The following is a 7,962-nucleotide window of genomic DNA, read 5'->3' on the forward strand; positions in this document are numbered from 1 at the left end:
AAAGACATATCAAATAAAACTTTATTATTATTATCATCTTTAATTAGAGAAAGTTTTTTTATTTGCCACAATAATATGTCGGACAAAGTTTTCGATTAAGATGCAAAATATGAAATATTTAAAAATTCACCTCACATGATATAAGTGTTAATTAAAATGGATCAATTTTACTTCGTAGACATGGTCATAGTGACTATAATATGACAAGTTATATTCAAAGTCAAATATATGAGCTTAAGTGTATAAAAAATTGTTCTTTTAATAAGGGATAATTCACAAGTATCCTCTTAACCTATGTCCAAAATCTCAGAGACACACTTATACTATACAAAGGTCCTATTACCCCATGTAGGCCTAAAAGGGGTAGAAAATTACTTATAAAATAAGTTCAGGAGGGTAATAGGACCTTAGTATAGTATAAGTGTGTCTCTGAGATTTCGGACATAGGTTGAGGGTGTACTTGTGCATTTTCCCTTTTAATAATTCATACGTAGTCGAGTGTCTTAAAATAATCTTATTTATTTTCACGAGATAATAATAACATTTACATTTACTCTAGATTTTTTAGACCCCACTTAATAAGCTTTTACGAAATATATATATGTCGTTGTATAATCCATGTACATTCACAAAAAAGTATTATGCAGATGTGTGCCCAAATATTCTAGTATAAACTAAGTTTAAGAGTCTTTACTTTTATTTTCTCCTAACAATATCTTTAGCAATTTATTATACTCCCAAAAAGAATTTACTCAGTTCAATAGGACTAATCAAAAATAAAATATCGAGGAACCCGACTAAAAACTAAAATAAGTTTGTCAATAAAAAACAAACAAACAATGTAGCAAGATTAGTTAGCTACAATCCAAATTGAAAGCTCCAAAATATACAACCCGATATAGAAATTCTTAAACAGAGATGCTAATGATATTAAGACTTTAATCTGTTATAAACCATTCAAACTCATTAAGTAATTGTAAATAAGAAAGACAAATGTACTTTCTGAATGTAAAATATACAAATTTAATGATTGATATATATGAATAATTAAGATTAGGATCTCATTAAATGGAAACAAAATAAATTAGACCTATGTAATAAGTAGTAGAGTTTGGATTAGTTACATAATGCGTATTTTAGGTGATCTATCTATATATTGCAATCACAACCATTCATTAAACACATTTGTTATGATGTGATCATATCTTCTTCCTTCTTCATTCTCTTTTCTGCTTCTTCATCAAGAGCTCATTCAGATAGTCAACCAATTTAGCAACTAATTTCCTCATTTTTGTTTAATCAATTACCCGGATAGCGTGGCAAAAAAAGAAGTAGAGGGGGGCTAGACCTGACCTCAATACAACATTGAAAAATCTACTGACCTCAATACAACACTGATTAGTCACAAAAATCTAGAAGGCTTACAAAATCTACTATAGAGCCTTGTGTAAATTTATGAAGAAGAACAACTCTATAGGGACTATGTCGACATATATAATATCTATATATCCTAAATTGTAGATGGAATAGTTTCTGTTCTACAATATGTAATCTTCAAATGTTCCTGCATCTGAAGAAAAAAGAGAATCAATAGATTTATTATTTTTTACTTTTTCAAAGGTTAGGGAAAATGGAGAGGGGACTACAAGTTGGACGTGGATCGAATTTTATCAATAAGGTAAGAGTTAAGATAGCCAATTAGCTGAGCTATTGAGATGACTCCCCGAGAATCGATAGAGTGATCTCAATTGCATTTTGTTTATGTATCAAGAAATTAATATGAAGATGCATGTAGGTTTTGTATGTGTACTAAAAAAAAAAGGCTAGGTCAAATTAAATTAAGATATATGTATTAGATTAGGTACATATATAAGAAGAAATTTTATAAACAAAAACCTAGATGTATATATAGCCATTTTATGTTATCTAGTTTGGAACAAGTAAATAGATTATATTTTCCTCTACTTGTCTTTCAGAAAAAAAAAAAAAACTGAAAAAGCCTTTTCTTCCCCAAATCATATTCCAAGAGATAATTATACATCATATAAAAGATAAAATAGGTAATTTAATTTAAGTAGAGTCCATCAAAAGGCGCAGTAAACTGGTTCAAAGTTCAAACTGTGCACTGACATTTTCCCTATATCAGCCTGAGAAAGCAAACACCATTAGGACCACTCTATTCTATTCACGCAAATATAATTTAAATTCGAATCAATAATTTAACTTAAGTCACTACACACGACATTTACTGGTAATAAATTTTCCTTTTTAGTATTAATATCGTTGCATTTAGAGTCACAAAAGTCTTTAGTGACATGCATTTATATAAAATATTTATTATTTGCGCTAAATATAATTATATTATTGTGCTAAATAATTTTTGACAAGTGATAATAAGATGTCATTTTAATCTCTCTTAACCCTAATATAGGAAATTACAGCCAATTATGTGAAAATTTCTGCTTTAGAATAACAGGACAGGAAAACATTAATAACCCATCACTAATTGGATGATGTCTAGTATATGATTATGAAAAGTCCTCATGTACACACATAAAATTGTGAGAAAATTTTGTATATATGTGGACAGTAATGGAAATAAAAGATACCCTTAAATTTCATTGATGATCTGTAGACTGTAGAGGCTGAAACAACATCCACTATATAGCAACAGTTGGACATATATCTAAGTTTTATCCCGTGATTTTATTTCTAAACGCATTGTTATGATGAATTAATCAGTGTAGAATTCAAATACTGAAAACATACTTGTATCATCAATCAAATTTGGAATTATTTGAACACGACAGATTAATCCATTGAGCGTCCCACATCAACTAGGGACGGGAGATTTGGTAGCAAAAAATTAGATTGATTTAATCAAAAAAGTGTATTGATTGAAAGGATGGTTTCATTTGTTGGATGTCAAAATCCATAATTTGATTTCAGTAGCATCATAAAGAAGATTGTCAAAATCAGACACCACTCCACTAGCATCATAAAGAAGATATGTGTACAAGTCAAATAAAACAGCTATGTTTGTGACCTTATAATAATGTTGTGTTCTTAGAAACTTGTGGAAGGCACTAGACATCATGCACACACACATATATATATATCTCACTTGTCCTTACCCTACAATATGACCATTTCTGAATGTTAGTTGTCACTTCAATGATTTGTCAAATAGTAACTCAAGATTTGAAAAAAAGAATTTCATTTCTGTGCTCTTTCCAACGACCTTAAACATTTATATGAAATCAACAAGTTCTGACATCAAATCAAAGAAAATTTTAGTGCTTTGGTTCATGGAGAACCAAAATAGAAATATGGGAATCCATTTGAGATAGAAAGAGAGAATTTTCCAAGTAAAATTGCCAAAGAAAAACATACTTACCACCTTGCAGAGCAGAATACTGAACTGGAACTGCCCCAAAAACTCCTACAACCCAAGTAATCACTTAAAGAAATATATATATATATATGAGTTAAATAATAATAATAATAATAATAATAATTTACTGCAGAAATTTGCAAAGCATTTCACTACCGAAGAGTAGAAAATTATGGAAATAAACAAAGGAAACTTTATTAGTTATCAGATCCAATGTTTATTGAGTTGAAGGAGTTCACGATCTGATCTATGATGTGTTAGGACAAGTTGTGAAGAATTAATTGAGAAAAAAACACATTCCACTGGTATGGTTGTAAAGGAAAGCGGAGTAGTACTAAAATGGTTTGAGAGTCATGATCAGCAAATCAAACATGATGAATACATACATATATATATATAAAGAAAGATAGAGAAATTGGTGGGAGGTGACAGATAGAGCAGTGAGCACACATAGTTTCAAGCAACCATATAAACATCATGCCAGAAAACGCCATGTGTGCTCACTCTCTTCTGTCACCGCCCCTTTGTTTTACCGTTTTTAGCCATCTGAGGAGATAGAAACCCTAGATTTGAATAAAGAGTAGGAAGGAGTTACTGTTTTATTAGAAACATATATAGATGATTTAGATGTAGTGTGAGGAGGAATGATGGTGGCCTATTTATACAGGAAGAGGACCACAGGAACGAATAAATGTGTCCACCTTTTATCTCTTTCTTTATATGTCAATCCCCTAACCACTAATCTCCTATCTTCTATCCCTAATAATATATCTGTTTTTTTTTTAATTTTTTTTTTAAAAAAGCTAGTTCTGTTTTAAAAAAAATGATATTTATTCATTTTTCTAATTACTTATCAATTGACATATTTATTAAGAAAATAATAATTGGTACAGTGAGTTTATCATTTTATCCTTATTAATTATGAAGTAGAAGAATTAAAAACATAAAATTTTACAAAAGTTTTATTTTTTTCAAAATCATTAATTAAAGGTACAATAGATAAAAAGAAATCGTCTTTCTTTTATTTATCAAAATAAATAGATAATTAGAAGCAACTAAAAAAAAATAGACAAATAATTAAAAACAAATGGAGTAACTTCAAAGTGCCCTCCTATCCCTAAATATATACTATCATTACTATTTCTCAAAGAGTCGAACTAACTTATAAATAATATCATATGTATTCCTTCTATTTACTTTAATTCATACCGTTTGGTCTCTGCATATCCTTTAAGAAATAACGATAATTTGTATTCAGTATTTTATATAATTTTACCATTAAATTTATACTAATTGATGTTTTGGAAAATAATTTGTATAGTAAGTACGTGATTAATGTTAGAGAATAAAAATGAAAAGAAAAATTTTCTCTTGATATGTATAGTTATACTTTTTTCATCTACTTTTATTTGTGCAATAATATTAACTTTACAGATTAATTAAGAAAAATAAATAAATAATATAATTAAAAAAATATTAGATAAAATGGCTATTAGATCCAAAATTACTATATTATCATTTATTACATAAAATATTTCACTATTCGACTCTTTTTGTTTCCGGTGAAGTGCTTTATATGGTCCAAAAATTACTCATACAAATTGCGGTATCAGCGATCGTTGCCATCCTTACCTTCTACAGACATCTAAAATTGTTGATGCTTCCAATAGCTCTTCAATTGAATAATTGGAGAGTTTTGAAGTTCAAGTTTTAAAATTAGTCGTGCTAATAATATGATTCATGTCAAATAAATAACATATGAAAAGACTTAAAATGTCAAGAGTAGTCAAGAAAAGCTCACATCTTAAACTTAAATTTGCTTAGAGATGATTTTGAATTGGCCAAAATTCAAAGATTTCATTAGTTGGTAAAGCTTCTTCAAATATATATGATATACTCTCTCTCTCTATATATATACTCTTAAGTTGCTCGGATTCGGGTGCGGGTGTCTAGGTGCAAGGTTTGAATTATTCATGATCTAATTTTTAAGATTCATGTATAGAGGGTGTGGTGATTCACCTAAAGTAATTAAAATATCTAAAAATAGAGTTATTAAACCTAATTTATGAGATATTACACAGAGAACTTGAGGAGAATCCTCGGAGAATAATGGAAAAGAGTGACATAGAAATTACCACCCATAAATTGTCATATTTTCATTTTTTAGAGTCAAACTATAAAAAAAATTTCCAACATTTTACAATTCTTTTTTTAATCATATTGATATGCAAAATTAGTCAAATTAACTTTCAAAAAACGCAATATGACAAAAAAAGTGAATGGAGGGAGTATATAAAAAGTATTTCATTTTCTTCAATTTCACCTTAGTTTTTGTATTGATTACAAAAATCATTAAAACTGTCCAAAGTTTTCCCATCGATTTTGATCAAAGTATCCAAAATTGATTGACCACACGTATCCCACACCTACACCCACATCCATATTGTGTCCACACAAATACACCACCAAAAATAAAAGACATAATTCATAAATGTGCCCCTTTAACTTGATTTCAAATCACATTTATGCCCTTCAACTTTGGATGTGCACAAATAGACACTTAAACTTGTATAAAGTTGAAGAAATAAACACATGTCCTACATGTCATTTTTTGTCATACGTGTATTGTGTCATGTAGGACTCCTGTGTTTATTTATTTAAAAGTTGAATAGTTAAAGTGTCTGTTTGTGCATTATGAAAGTTGGAGATCAAAGTTAAAATTTAAAGCCAAATTTAAAATTTAAAATATGTATTATGCAAAAACAAAAAAGTCCGAACAACTGAAATATACATTACATTTACATGCTGCCATTTAACCATTTTGTTGAAATTTCTTTTTTTTTAACCCGTACATATTAGCATAAGTACTCCATTATTATATAACCCTTTTAATAATAAATTTAATACTTCGAAAAGTAACAACAAATAATAATTATAATAAAAGAATTAAATAATAAATTATCTAATTTTTTAAGTTGGACAATTAGGAATGGATATCTATTTTATCATAATACTAATTTTAATATAGCGGATAAATAAATAAAAAAGTATCTTTTTACATAAAAATTAGGATAATGCACTATGCCACGTAGGTCGAAAAGGAATAAAAAAATTATTTATAAAATAAGTTCAGAAGGTAATAGTACCTTAGTATAGTATAAGTGTATCTCTAAAATTTCGAACATAAATTGAAGAGTACTTATGCATTTTCTCCAAAAATTAAAATAAATAAATAGATAGGTATGTATGATCGACACACAGGATACAAGCCATTGATTAACTGTTGATCATCTTTTCTTTCCCCCAAAAAAATATTCTTAACCAACTTAGCAGAGACCTCCATAAATTCAAATAACTCCTACCAATGCTTCTCGTAATTCTAAATATCTTTTACTTTCTCTGCTCCATTTAGTTTTAAAAAATTGATCCATAATAAAGATAAACAAAATCCACAATAAAGATCACTTCACAAAATTATAAAGCATTACCCCGTTTCATATTAATGATAACCATTTTCATTCTATACCGTATTAGGAAATTATAAATAAACAAATAATTTTATTAATTTATTCCTAAACAGCTCTTTTGAATATTTTATAAATAGACATGATACTTATTTTAAAATTAATTGTAAGACTAATATAGAAAAAAATTAATTAATGTTTTTTGATTAAATAAAGTGATTAACTAATATAAAATAATTATATTTTAATATAACGATTAATTAATATGAATAGAGAGAGTAACTAGTACACCTTTGGGTAGGGGTGCATTAGTGTATGGTATTCGGTTCGGATTTTTCAAATTCTGGATTAGATAATTCAGTAATTGCTAGTTAAAGTAGATATTACCTCCGTCTCTTTTTATTTGTCCACGTTTCTTTTATAGTTATTCTTAATTATTTATTCATTTTGACAAATAAAAAAAAAGATATTTTTTTTACCTATTATACCCTCAATTATATGAATAATTACTTTGGAAAATGTAAAAAACTTTTCATCCACTTCATAATTAATAAGGGTAAAATGGTAAACTCCCTACGTCATTAGTTATTTTCTTAATAAGTGTATCAATTCAAAAGTGGACAAGTAAAAAGGAACGGAGGGAGTATCAAATATCAAAATTTTAATTTTGATTCAAAAATTCAGTAAATCGTAAATTAAACTTCAATTGGGTACGGTATTTGATGATATTGTATTACTCAGTTGCATTACACAGTTAATACTATTTCTCCAATCATTTTTATTTTTTATGAGGAGGCACGATATAACAGAAGATCAACAAGTAAGAAGACATCAGGAAAAACAAATTTATACAAGTTTAATTGTCAACTTGTACATACTCAAAGTTGACATAAATATGAAATGAGGTCAAGTTAATTAATAGACATATGTATGTATTAATATGCCTTATCTGAAAATTTACGTAAAATGTACTTCAAATTAAAACAATTAACAATTCAAAATATTTGAAAGACATAAATTTAAAATTGACTCTTGAAAGTATTATGTGCAATATAAATTAAAATAAAATAAGTAACATATATTATTTTAAAATGACACAAAAGA

The 7,962-nt window shown here is 27.6% G+C and overlaps 1 long non-coding RNA gene across 1 annotated transcript; it reads right to left on the reverse strand.

Moving 5' to 3' along the window:
- Positions 1–1,268: 1,268 nt before the first annotated feature.
- Positions 1,269–4,045, reverse strand: LOC107027247. Its single transcript, XR_001457745.2, has 2 exons — positions 3,928–4,045; positions 1,269–3,442 (listed from the first exon to the last, which is right to left on the reverse strand). It is a non-coding gene; the product is annotated as an uncharacterized LOC107027247 (long non-coding RNA).
- Positions 4,046–7,962: the final 3,917 nt, after the last annotated feature.

This window comes from Solanum pennellii, chromosome 8 (genome assembly GCF_001406875.1).
Source record: "Solanum pennellii chromosome 8, SPENNV200".
In the NCBI taxonomy this organism is placed as follows: Eukaryota; Viridiplantae; Streptophyta; class Magnoliopsida; order Solanales; family Solanaceae; genus Solanum; species Solanum pennellii.